We start from the raw sequence: 13,258 nt of genomic DNA, 5'->3' as shown, positions 1-13,258 counted from the left end.
CAGATGTCGTGGCCCCCACAAAGCTCCCCACAGAATATTGTGTCAGTCTGAGATTACATAAAGAGACAGAAGCAATTGAGACAGCCTAAATAGATAGAAAACTGTGGCATATTCCAGTGTTTCCCAACCGTTTTTCTGCCATGGCACACTTTTAACAATTAAACAAATCCCATGGCACACCTCTATACCACTGTCCCACAAAACCATTGTTGATAGTTTGCCTTTTCAAGAACTTCCATGTTTTCTGCCCATTTTAGTTGCGTGTTTACTCATAATGTTTGAAATTCAGCTATGTAAAAAACGCAAGTCACGTAGGTGCGGCGTATAATGAGATTGCAAGTGGCAAGAGTGCTAATTGGGTAATGAATAAAACAACAAATTTGCATCTTTTCTTATTTTTAGATTTGTTCTTGCAAATTAATTCTTGCAATGCTACAGCAAATACTTTTTTATACATCTATTTATTTACATGCTCCAGACTAACATTTAAGAGTAGTTGCACCGGTGTTAAATTCTACAAATGGTCACACCAGCACTTCAGTTGGTCGCACCGGTTCAACTGAAAGAAAATTTGTTTTCTTTCATGGTTTCTTTCTTTTTATCAGGATCTTGATGACTACAATACAGTCATCTGAAGACAAACAAAGCCTTTTTCTACAATCAGAGGACATTAGAAAAGATTTTACACAGAAGGAAAGTTCAATTGTTTCCATAGTTTTAACTGTGGCATTTGCAATAAGATCATAGTAACAAAAGTACAAGTTAATCCATGATTAGCAGTAACCATAAAAACAAATTATGGATTTTTCATAAGAAAACACATCAAGAAATTATATTGTATTCTCTCACTATTATATTGATACAAGTTCATGATAAATATATATTTAAAAAAAAAATCTGTGATGTGTGGATTGAAACCTTACAATTTCTGTCTGTTCATTGTGCAGATTTCTCCTTTATTTCTTTTCAATGCTTTTTAGAATGTTGCGGTCGTTTTATAGAATTTTAAACTGGTTTAATCATCGACACATTATGGGCTTTCATAGAGGTTTTAAACAAAAAGTCAATGTTGAATTCGCGACCCAGCCCATGCTTCTTGCAGCTCTGTTTAGAATGATCTGCATGGCTGAGCACTCGAGACCGGTCCAAATGTAAATATGTAAATACACGTCTCTGCACTGATCTGTCCATTGAGCAGAGCTGACTGAACAGTGTAAAGCTGTTTCCTTTCATTTCTGGAACATTTGCCTTTTGATATTTCTCATATTGATCAAAAAACGACAAAGCACAATCAGAGAGTCAGAGTCAGCCAACCTTGGAGTTGCACCAATGCAACCTCTTGCAAAGTTTAATCGCACTGTTGAAAAATGAGTCTCAGTCCGGAGCCCTGATTTATTTTGTGGAATCTGATAATTTTCCACGGCACACCTGACAATCTTTCAAGCGGCACAGTGGTTGGTAAACACTGGCATATTCTCCAAGAAGCTTGGAACATCCTATCAGCCAACAACCAAGAAAAACTGTGTCCAGGTGTAACTAGGAGAATTGGTGCTGTTTTGAAGGCAAAGGTGGTCACACCGAATATTGATTTAGCTTTTTTATGTTTATTGGACTTTGTTTGAATTAAGTGATAAATGAAAACTATTTATTTCATTAATTTTGAAGACATTCTCACTATGCATCATTTTTCACAAGTGCCTAAAATGCTGCACAGTACTGTATAATGAATAAATAATAATAAATAATGATATAATTAAAGAATTAGAAATATAATATATAATACATTTAATAATTCAGATAATTAAAATACAATATATTATTGTGGCAGAAGAGAAAAGGCATCGTTTAGACTAGTGGTCGACCAATGTGAGGGTTTTTTAATGACCGATGCTGATGTCCAGAGAGCAGGGTGGCCGATAGGCCAATACAATGCAGATATATATCACACAATATAATATAGTAAATTACAAACATAAAATTGCAAAAAATTTAAAATAAACTCTTATTTAGTACTACATTTACTACATTTCACAAAAAAATATATTGTATTTTAAATGATAGATAGCAGTTTCTTCAGATTTCTGTTTAATTTATTTGCACATGAAGAAATTGTTAATATATAAGAAATAAGGAAATAGTACACACGGTAGACCAGCAACATTGATGGCATGTCCACATTAGCAATGACATCTACTCTATGCAAAAATACAGAGTCACACCAACTGTACATATAGTGATAGTGAATAAGACATTTACTTACAGCACACGTGAAACGTTTTTGCCTTGGGCTGCCTGCATCTGAAACTGTTGGCAGCTGACTTGCTACCCTGCTGCCTAATCAGTTAATGGCTTAACGGACATCTGTTTTGAATGAATGGAACTCTTATGGAAACAGGTCTCCGAACAGTTTGAAACGCACCTCCGTATACATCTTCCAGATGCAATATTTCCCTGTTTTTTTTAAGTTACACTCACACGTTTGTGCGCATCCAGCTCGAACAACAATCTCCTGACAGTTTAAATGGCCTGGATTGCCTATTTGGAGTGTCACAGCCAGGTCAGGTCATTTGTAATGAGAGGAACTTTTGATCCTGATCCTGAAGTTTTTGATTCGGCCTCTGCGATATATCGGTCAACCACTAGTTTAGACATGTGGTTCACAACCAGGGGTCCACGCTCCCTAGGGGTCATCAGAGTTCACAGCGGGGGCACAGAACCTCGTATGCTTAGAGGCTGTCAAAGATCAATAAAATGCTTGACACCAGTAAGACGGCATGTCAACGTCCTCGTCTAACTCAACGTGATATTAGCAAGATCTCAACATAAAAATATAAAAACTGTCCAAAAATCTTGTCACCCTGACAACTGAAGCAAAAGTTAAACATTAAATGTTGCTCTACCAACCAGATCCTCTTTGCACAACTGTGTGAAGCTGAAGCACACTAAACATATTCTGCTTCTAATGTTGCTTTTCCTTGGATCTTAAAAATAATGAAATTTCTACAACATCATAACCACTCATGCCTTGTTGAGATGTTTTAGCACCTGTGTCAAGCATCTGTTCTGCCACAATGCATGGAAAGAGAAGTGATCTCACTTAAATTACCTTAGCAATTATTAAGTAACACATTTGTTACATTTGAAAATACAGTATATATATATATATATATATATATATATATATATATATATATATATATATATATATATATATATATATACTGTAATAATTGCTTAAGTGCCTTTTTATTTCAATCAGAAACAGATTTATTGTCTGTAAACACACAAAACTATCATATCAGATCTTATATTTTGATCCATTAAGTAAGTTTTCTTTAATGTATTTAAGCAACATTATGTCAAAGTGGTACAAGCTTATCCTACTCAAATGCATATGGCATCAAAAAAACATGAATTAGGTCAGAAGTATTAGATAACAATTAGATTAAATTATGTTACTGACTATTATTTTAGTTATGTAGTTTGTAATCAATACCTGAATACAATTCAGAAATAATCAATCTTTAAACTGTGGAAGGCTTTGTTTTGAACATTTTAATAAAGCATGATATTGTTACATCTTATGTTTTCTTTCCAAAGATGGAAATAAATGCATTTTGACAGGAAAATAATTAAATATAGTGTCAAATTTCTGCACTATCAAAATCGGCAATTAATCGCGATAAACAAAAAACTGTGATTAATCACAATTCAAAAATGTAATCAACCAACAGTTCTAGTAAAAACACGTAGTTACATGTACTTTAATCTTGAATTGCTCCGATGGTAGGAAAATACTGCATGTACTTATATTACAGAATTTATGCAGGAGTTAGGTGCCCAATTTAATTGCGTACATTTTTTAATGCATTCTTATTTATATATAATTAATCACAATATATTAGCATGTATATATATATATATATATATATATATATATATATATATATATTAATCACACTAATTTAACATGTTAAAACAAAAGATTGTGTACAAACCTGTGAACAAAATGAGTTATCAATATTTTTGGTCTATTTTCCTAGAAACTACATTTTAAATGTGTATATCTGCTAAATGTTTATTTTTATTCTAAGCTAATATACAGTAAATAGACCAAAAGTCACAAATATCCAAGTTTGATTTCATGGAGACTTTAACTCTCTGTCCTGCAGAAGAGATATCTGTGTTAAAGATTCAGTAATGAGCAACATGATTCAGTATAATTCAATTCCTGATTCATTGATTCAGAAACGAGCAACAGTTATTTAGCCTATGCAATTCATCAAGATTGAGGAGGTTGAGTTCTGTTCCTTGTACAGTCCACAACCTGGAGACACAAAAGTCAACTTCTAGAAATGTGTGTTTAAATAACTTGGGTTTTATTTCACTCCAGCCATTGTGCTGTTTGCAATGCAATTAATGCAAGGCAAGGCAAGGCAAGTTTATTTATATAGCACATTACATACACAATGGTAATTCAAAGTGCTTTACATAGAAGAGATTAAAATAAGAAAAAAAAATACGAATAATTGAAACAGTTTAGAATAAAATAAAATACAGTACAAACAGTCGGACACACAGTGGCACAGTGCTCATTCAGTAAATGCACAGCTAAACAGATGTGTTTTGAGTCTGGATTTGAATGTGACTACTGTAGGAGCACATCTGATCTCTTCTGGAAGCTGGTTCCAGCTGCGGCTGGCATAATAGCTAAAAGCAGACTCTCCTTGCTTAGAGTGAACCCTTGGTATTTCTGAGCTGAGTGATCTGTTGGGTTTATATTCAGTGAGCATATCTGCAATATATTGAGGTCCTAGCCCATTGAGTGATTTATATACCAGTAATAATACTTTAAAATCAATCCTAAATGTAACTGGGAGCCAGTGTAAAGACCTGAGGACTGGTGTGATATGTTCATATTTTCTGGTTCTGTTCAGAATCCTGGCAGCAGCGTTCTGTATGAGCTGCAACTGTCTTATGGTCTTTTTGGGAAGGCCAGTGAGGAGTCCATTACAATAATCCACCCTGCTGGTGATGAACGCATGCACAAGTTTCTCTAGGTCTTGACTGGAAACAAAGCATCTAATTCTTGCAATATTTTTCAGATGATAGTATGCTGATTTAGTTATTGCTTTGACATGACTACTGAAACTAAGGTCTGACTGTAGAGACACACCAAGATTCCTGACTTGATTTTTAGTTGTTTGACCCCTAGCGTCAAGGTATGCATTCACCTTGAGAACGTCATCTTTGTTTCCAAACACAATGACTTCAGTTTTGTCTTTGTTTAACTGAAGAAAGTTTTGGCACATCCAACTGTTAACTTCATCAATGCATTGGCACAGGGAGTCAATGGGGCTGTAATCGTTAGGTGATAGGGCTAAGTAGATCTGTGTGTCGTCTGCATAGCTGTGGTAAGCAATTTGGTTCCTTTTCATTATTTGGCTCATTGGGAGCATATACAGGTTGAACAGGAGTGGCGCAAGAATTGAGCCTTGAGGGACTCCGCATGTCATGGACGTCCACTCAGACTTATGGTCTCCTATACTCACATAATAACCTCTCCCTTCTAAGTATGACCTGAACCATTTTAGGACCATCCCAGAAAGCCCCACCCAGTTTTCCAGCCTGTCAAGAAGTATGTTGCGATCAACAGTGTCAAATGCAGCACTGAGGTCGAGTAGTACCAGTACTGATAATTTGCCTGTATCAGTATTTAAGCGAATATCGTTTATATCTTTATGAGCGCTGTCTCTGTGCTGTGATGCGATCGGAAACCAGATTGAAAATTGTCAGAGTATCCATTTGAGTTCAAGAATTTGTTCAGCTGATTGAAGACAACTTTTTCAATGATCTTGCCTATGAAAGGAAGATTTGAGATCGGTCTATAGTTGCTTAATATGGTCTTATCCAGATTGCTCTTTTTCAAGAGGGGCTTGACAACTGCAGTTTTCAGGGAGTTTGGAAAACTCCCAGAGAGAAGTGAAGAGTTTATCACTTCTAGGAGATCTGCTTCTAAACAGTTGAACACACTTTTGAAAAAAGATGTGGAAAGTGCATCAAGGGCGCAGGTTGATGTTTTAAGGTGCTGTACGGTTTCTTCCAAAATTTTGCCATCAATTTCTTTGAAATCAGACATAGTAACTACTTTCTCAGGTTGTGGTTTGATTTGTTTGACCCCAGCACAACTCAAGGATGTGCTGATCATCTTTCTGATATTATTGATTTTTTCAGAGAAGAAAGAAGCAAACTCATTGCACTTGCTGTCTGAGAGCAATTCACTGGGAATCTGGCTTGGGGGTTTGTCAGTCTCTCTACAGTCGCAAAAAGAGTGCGTGTGTTGTTTAAGTTGCTGTTTATAATATTCGAGAAGAAAGTCTGTCTAGCTTTGCCTAGTTCCATATTAAAAGCATGGATGCTGTCTTTGTAGATGTTATAATGGACTACAAGTTTTGTCTTCCGCCACATGCGCTCTGCTTTTCTGCATTGTCTTTTCATATTTTGCACTGCTGTTGAGTTTCTCCAAGGCGCTTTTTGTCTGCCACTCTTCTTCCTGACTTTCGCAGGAGCAATATCATCAATTACACTTTTAACTTTTGAGTAAAAAGAATCAAGGAGAAAATCAACAGAGTCAGCAGATATACTTGGTGTTAAAGATATAGCCTTCATAAATAGTACACTAGTGTTCTCATTTAAGCATCTCTTCTTGACCGACACAGATCTAGCTTCAATGGCAGGAGAGATCAATATATCAAAGAAAACACAGAAATGATCGGACAGTGCTACATCCTTAATAACAATCGATGAAATGTTTAGACCCTTACTGAAAAGTAAATCTAGAGTGTGTCCATGATTGTGTGTGGGTCCATGTACATGCTGAGTCAGATCAAAAGTTTTTAAAACAGTTATGATTTCTTTTGTCATATTGTTTTCTGCATTATCTATGTGAATGTTAACGTCTCCAGCAATGGCAAAACAGTCAAACTCTGAGGTAATTGTTGATAACAGTTCTGTAAAGTCCTCAGCGAAGGCTGGAGAGTATTTTGGAGGCCTGTAAATAATGATAAGTAAAATGCGTGGAGCACCTTTTAACACACTACCCAGATATTCGAAAGACGGGTAATTCCCAAATGATATTTGCTTACATTGATAGACATCTTTAAAAGAGCAGCTAAACCCCCACCTCGTCTACCTTCTCTGCAGACACTCAAATAAGTAAAGTTAGGAGGGGATGTTTCATTAAGGACTGTTGCACTACAGCTGTCTTCTAGCCAAGTTTCATTTAGAAACCTAAAATCCAGGTTGTATGTGATAATTAAGTCATTGACTAGAAGTGATTTATTTTTAAGTGAGCGGATGTTTAAAAGTGCTAACTTAACAGTTTTTGTCCCCACAGCAATCTTAGTTTGGCGTGTAATAGGCACCAGATTAGATGGGTTTGCTGTACGGCATTTGAAGGCCTTAGACATTCTATGATGTAATCGAACAGCAATAGAGATTGATACAGGCACACTGGGTTCCCGCTTGTTTTGTAAACATTTGAGAAAGTTACTGTTATCATAGCAGGGACCCAACACATATCACTGAGAGCTGGTATCAGTTGTTTTTGGTTCACCTCGAGCAGATGGAGGAGGGTGTGAGCCCTGGCGTTGTGGCAGAGGTCGAAGAGCTCTCACAGGAGGAGGGGGAGGGCGAGCTGGGCCCGCAGGTGCTTGAGGGGCCTGACGTTTTTTGCTTGATATCTGGGGGCTTGCAGCAAAAGAGTGGGATAGTTTGGTTCCAGCATACACCAGTTCTTCCATTTTCTCTGAGAAACACAGATGTGGAGATGCTGGAGAGAGGGATAACGTGTCTGGTGAGAGGGGCTGTAATATGCTGTCCTGGTTTCACTGGATGTTTTCCAGAAAGTCGTCCTTGGGTGCTGAATCTTGGAGCAGTTCTAATATGTCACAGTCTGTCTGTGGTGAACTTTGTGGGCAGGGCTCAGATGAGATTGTGTCCATGAGCAGAAATTGTTGTGGCTGAGTGGTGTTATTATTGTCCTTGTGTGATTTGTCAACTGCATGTCCATTCAGGTGCTGAAGTGAAGTCCTGTGGTCATTCATACTGTGTCCAGGTGTGTGTGTGCCATTCAGATTGAGTGGATTGGCACACACTGCAGAAGGATGATTGAGGGAGAAGTAGATATTGTCCTTTAGCACTCTTGAACCAAGTTTGTTTGGGTGGTGGCCATCCTGTCGAAACAGTTGCCTCTGACTCCAGAAAAGATTGAAGTTGTCAATGAAGTTCACTCCTTTTATATTGCAGGTTTTTGCAGCCATGTATTAAGCCCAAGCAACCGTGAAAACCTGTTTGTTCCTCTTGCTGGAAGTGGTCCACTGATGAATGTTTGAACTTTCAGTCTTTTAAGTGTTTCAAAAAGTTCATTGAAATCCTTTTTAAGGAGTTCTGACTGCTCTTTATGAATATCATTCTTCCCCACATGAATGATGAGTCGATTTGCAGTCTTATGTTTCAACAGAATGTTCTGAAGTTCCCTGTTTACATCCGAGGTTGTTGCTTGTGGAAGGCAGCATGTAGTTGTATCCCTGCTGCTAATGTTTCTGATTATGGAGTCACCCACTATCAGAGTCCTGGGCCCGGCTGCGCTCTGAGCTGAATGCCGCTGTCTGCTCGACCTTGAGCGCCAGTTCACATCAGTGTTAGCTACTGGCTGATTCAGTCTGTGTTCGATCACATTCATCACATTTGGGGATTCCTCATTCATTAATACTTCAAATCTGTTCTCAAGATGTATAGGCGGTGGTAGGAAACCAGTGTTTGCATTCCTTGTCAGAGCCGTATCTGGGGTAGAGGATGCTACTGCGGCAATATGAGATGCTCGTGACAATCTGATGTCTCGAGTGCCTTTTGGTCTCGATCCCTGTTTTTGCCATCGATTTGTAAGTCGATCGGTTTGTTTCTCTACACTCAGTATGGCCTGGCGAGGAGCACTAGATTCATGGGACTCACCGGCTGTATGCTGAGGGCGTCCATGACGAAGCTCTGTTGTGTGTTCCGTCTGGTTTGGTGGTCCTGTAAATAACTTTGTTTCAAGAACTGCAATCCTTTGTAAAAGTCTGTGGCAGTTAGTGCAGCAAGTAGATTCCAGAAGAGGCATTTTCTCTTATCCTTTTGAATGTAGGCAGTTGTGTTTTCCCTTCCCTGGAATGAAAACTTTCAGTGGGAGGCTGGTCGGATAAAAGAATTCTGCTTTTTTTTTTTTTTTTTTTGTAGTAATCCAAGCTTTTGAGCACTGTGCTGATTTGTTTAAGTTAAAATTAGTTAAAATTAGTTGATAAAAGGAGATAAAATATGAAAATATAAAAGCGATAGAGCAAAAGCGCGGAGCAGTAAGCAACAGCGTCCGAACAGAAGCTCCAATGCAAAACATTCTGTTTGAACCCTTCATAATGGTCTCAATGCAAAATCAGCTGTGTTGATAAATAAACCTGTATTTGTGGGGTGAAGCCCACAATGTTTGTTTCCAGCAGGTACAAGCTCTGGGTACTTAATCATTTCTGTAGTGCAGGGGCCACAAGCGTTCTCCAAACCCTGGTGGCTTTGATTATTTTTAGATTAGAGACAGAGTTTATAGGATTTCACCAACAGGCAATAAAAAAAACTAAACATGCAAATCAAGCAGTGTTTGCAAGACGCCCGAAGACAACAACTTTATTTCTTAGAATTTGAGATTATGTTATTTTTTATTTTGCAAACAATTTATAGTGCATTTTAACAGCAGGAGCAACCTGAGGTTAATGCAATAGTCCACACAAAAATGAAAATTCTGTCATTATTTATGCGCTCTCATGTCATTCCAAACCTGTATGCTGTTATTTCTCTGTGGGACACAATAGTAGAGTGAGAGTAAATAGTAAGCACATTTTTGAAGCATTATCATGCCACTCACTTGCAGTTGTCTCTGCCTATTAAACTGAGATAGGAGAAAGTATTTTAACAACAAAAAATACACACTGCAACTTTAATAAGATTTACAGGGTGTCCTAATGCTGACATGTTGTCAACACATTAAGTATTAAGCATTTCTTAACATCATCTCACTCATGCAAAAAAACAAACATATCAAGAGTGCCCTGACAGACGGATGCAACCTGTGAAACGCATTACCACATTACGTCCCTCTCACGACAAGATCACTGCATCTTTCTTCTTCATCTAATCAGATAATTTCCTCTCCTTAAAGCCATTGTGATAACTACACTTTTCCTCTCCATCTCAGGTAATTTCCCGTCCTCAAAACCAATGTGCCTAATTTAACAAACACCAATGATGACTCTCAATAGAGAATAAATGATGCAGTCAATCAGAAACGCAGCAGAGTCCAGCATCCTGCAATCTTAGCTCATTTAGTCTTCATTTTCCAGTAATTTACAACAAACCAATTATTTGGATGTGATCAGCTCATCAGCCTGCACGATTGCATGCGGATGGCAACAAGAACACAGGCAGCTATTGAAAATGATAGCTCATTATTCTTTAGGAAGCTAGCTAATTAGATGGGATGTACTATACATTCTGTAAATAGAGAAACATTAAATGCTTGTGACACAAAAGGCACCAAGGGAACGGTACAGTAAGAAATGACATAACGGAAATGCAGGATCCTGGTTACAGTTTCCAAAACAGATCAAGACAAGTTTAGAGCTAAAATGCTTTTTCTGTGGCTAAACTTGCATGTATATATAAAAAGGAAAGACTGAAACCCCAAAACAAAGTATATTACCAGTAAAGCAATTTGAGAGAAAGGTTTAATTGTTTTAATATGACCCACTAATGCTTTAAATGAATATTCCAAGTTCAATACAAGTTAAGCTCAATCGACAGTATTTGTGGAAAATGTGTTGATTAGCACAAAAAAAAATATATATATATATGTATTTTTTTTTGGACTTAACAAAAATAAAAGCAAAAATCTGGGTTCAAGTGAAAGGAGCCAATTTTTGGAGGGTTTAAATGCAGAAATGTGAATCTTATAATTTTATAAAAGCACTTACATTAATTCTTCTATTAAAACGCATGTATTATTTGAGCTGTAAAGTTGTTTAAATCGTAATTTTTACAATCATTTTAGGGTTTTAGTGTTTGTTGACATTACATCATCATGGCAATGAAGTTGTAAATGTATAAAACTTTACACAGAAAAGGTTAGCAACCAATTTTATCACACTAAAATCACACATGTGGCTATGCTTTTGAAACAGAGAGTTTCCATTGTAAGTGCCTTACTGTACCCAGATTTTTGCTTTTTATTAAGACTTTTTTAAAGTCATTTTTGTGGTTATCAATATTATGCCACAAATGTTGTCGACTGAGCTAAACTTGTATAGAACCCAGAATATTTATTTAATGACAGTATGAAATGAACCTGGGACGGACTCCACAAGTTTGTGCAAAACCTGATGATCCATGCATATTTGACTAGTGACCTAAATAGTGAAGAATCTAAAATATTTTTTATTAATTTTGCATCTTAACATTTTTTTTCTTTTACATTTTCTAAAAATAAATGTTTTTGTTGTTGTTTATTTTCCAAGTTTAAAATATATATTTTTTAATCCCTGTATTTCTTAGAAGTTTTTTGACCCAAAAGAATATCCACAGCTAAACCCAGGATTTCTAGCAATGTTCTTGCCTAAGTGTGCAAGCCTCAAACAAATGGACTCTTCAACACCGGAGAGTGACCATTCGTCCCATATTAATTTGGGTATCTCATAATATTTATGGCTTCTACTATTACATTTCACAACATATTACAATAACTGAGAGCTTGTAAATATATTTGCCAGTTCTGGGTATGGTGAAACACAAAGTCTGTCTCTATGCAAATTGAATTGCTTTAATAAACAGTTCTCTTGCACATCACATGCTTTAATTGCTCACCTCCATCTGGACACTGATCAGCTGTTGCAACAACTGTGCAGAGAAAACCTCTTAACGAAATGCATGGTGCATTGTAAAAGGAAAGTTCAGTGTAAAGTAATTCATAGTCTACATGGCTCCTCAAATCCTAGGCTATTATATACCTCTTTCTGAATTTTAAATCGTAAAGATGTATATTATACTATAAAGGCTTTTATAAAGTTTCAAACTGAATAAGTGTATGAAAAAAGATAAATACAAACTTAAATGACACTTTGTGCATGTATTAGCCTACATTCACAACAACACATTAACAACTTCATGGTAATCGTCAGCCAAGTATTGCCACAGCTATGGAATGCGGTTTTTTTTTTTTGTTTGTTTTCCTAATATTAGGTTTACAAATCGCACCTATAGTCTTCTCCTGAATTTAAGTTACTACGGTTAAGATAAAAGTATCACGCGCATCTGCATATAGGCTACATCTGTAAGATAAGATGCCGCGCTCGTGCGCTCTACAATTTGAAAGATGAGAGAGCCGTTGGACTCACCTTTAACAATCATGAAAAACAATCCCAGCCGAGAAAATAGTTGCTTAGCTGCTTGTACTCAAACACAGTGCACTGAGCACAAATATGCTCCATACAAGGAGTCGAGCTCCATCCTCAAGCCGATGTGCAGGTGAGTGGAAATAAAGTGCAGCGCGTGTCCCTGTCACTAAGAAATTGCATCTCGCGCGTGAACCTCCTTGATAAATTCACTCAAATGATTCCCACTTGATCGTGTTTCAGCGTTGGTCTGGGGTGCGTGGGGGCAAAAGTAAAATCTAGGGGAGCAATGAACACCCCCCTCCGACAATTACCAGCTATATTGTTTAACAAATTCGAAAATTAGGTGTCCTATTATGAAACATAAAGCCTACATATTGCCAACATTTACTATACGAGCAAGATACCACTTAAATATCAAACTATCAGGAAAATCATAGCTGTAATGATTAGTTACTGAGCCTTCAATTTCAGGTATACTGTCGAATGCAGGTTGTTACTTTGTAGGCAGTGACCTCTAGTGTTAGTTTGCAGGATTTGTCTGTTCTGTTTTGCCTTTAAAAGGAATATTTCGGGTTAAATTATAAATAAAGCTCAATCGACAGCATTTGTGGCATAATGTTGATTACCACAAACAATAATTTTGACCTGCTCCTTTTAATAAAAAAAAAAAAGCTAAATTCTGGGTCACAGCGAGGCACATGTAGCCGTGGCCAAAAGTATTGGCAGTGAAATAAATGCTGGGTTAAATAAATGCCCATTCACTTCCATTGTAAGCACCTCACTGT

The 13,258-nt window shown here is 37.0% G+C and overlaps 1 protein-coding gene across 1 annotated transcript in view; it reads right to left on the bottom strand.

The window, feature by feature from the left end:
• The window catches only part of cpne4a (copine IVa), a 111,276-nt gene extending 98,679 nt beyond the window's left edge, over positions 1-12,597 (bottom strand). Inside the window, exon 1 of the mRNA XM_052143894.1 lies at positions 12,474-12,597. The gene's annotated coding sequence lies outside the window, so the exon portion shown is untranslated. The remainder of the gene's footprint in view (positions 1-12,473) is intronic.
• Between the last annotated feature and the right edge of the window lie 661 nt (positions 12,598-13,258).

The sequence above is a fragment of the Xyrauchen texanus genome, chromosome 15, assembly GCF_025860055.1.
Source record: "Xyrauchen texanus isolate HMW12.3.18 chromosome 15, RBS_HiC_50CHRs, whole genome shotgun sequence".
NCBI classification, from domain to species: domain Eukaryota; kingdom Metazoa; phylum Chordata; class Actinopteri; order Cypriniformes; family Catostomidae; genus Xyrauchen; species Xyrauchen texanus.
The sequence above is the reverse complement of the archived record's forward strand: the minus strand, read 5'-3'. Positions and strand labels throughout refer to the sequence as shown.